The sequence below is a fragment of the Mytilus trossulus genome, unplaced genomic scaffold (assembly GCF_036588685.1).
Source record: "Mytilus trossulus isolate FHL-02 unplaced genomic scaffold, PNRI_Mtr1.1.1.hap1 h1tg001335l__unscaffolded, whole genome shotgun sequence".
Classification (NCBI taxonomy): domain Eukaryota; kingdom Metazoa; phylum Mollusca; class Bivalvia; order Mytilida; family Mytilidae; genus Mytilus; species Mytilus trossulus.
In genome coordinates, this window is record NW_026963772.1 from 20,001 (window position 1) to 20,804 (window position 804).

An 804-nucleotide genomic window follows, 5' to 3' on the forward strand; every position below is an offset into this window, starting at 1 on the left:
TAAATTTACAAGGGTGAAATTTTCATCGGGAAGCCGCACGTTAGACGCAGGCAAGCTACCGCGGGTCTCTCGATCATCGAGGCCGTCTAACTATACCCTCGGTAAAAAAAATTTACGAGGGTGACATTTTCATCGGGAAGCCGCACGTTAGATGCGGACAGGCTACCGCGGGTCTCTCGACCATCGAGGCCGTCTAACTATACCCTCGGTAAATGTTTTTTACAAGGGTGAAATTTTCATCGGGAAGCCGCACGTTAGACGCAGGCAAGCTACCGCGGGTCTCTCGACCATCGAGGCCGTCTAACTATACCCTCGGTAAAAAAAAAAATTTACGTGGGTGAAATTTTCATCGGGAAGCCGCACGTTAGATGCGGACAGGCTACCGCGGGTCTCTCGACCATCGAAGGCCGTCTAACTATACCCTCGGTAAATTTTTTTTTACAAGGGTGAAATTTTCATCGGGAAGCCGCACGTTAGACGCAGGCAGGCTACCGCGGGTCTCTCGACCATCGAGGCCGGCAAACTATACCCTCGGTAAAAAAAATTTACCAGGGTGAAATTTTCATCGTGGTGTCGCACGTTAGACGCGGACAGGCTACCGCGGGTCTCTCGATCATCCAGGCCGGCAAACTATACCCTCGGTAAAAATTTTTCACGAGGGTGAAATTTTCATCGTGGTGTCGCACGTTAGACGCGGACAGGCTACCGCGGGTCTCTCGATCATCCAGGCCGGCAAACTATACCCTCGGTAAAAATTTTTGACGAGGGTGAAATTTTCATCGTGGTGTCGCACGTTAGACGCGG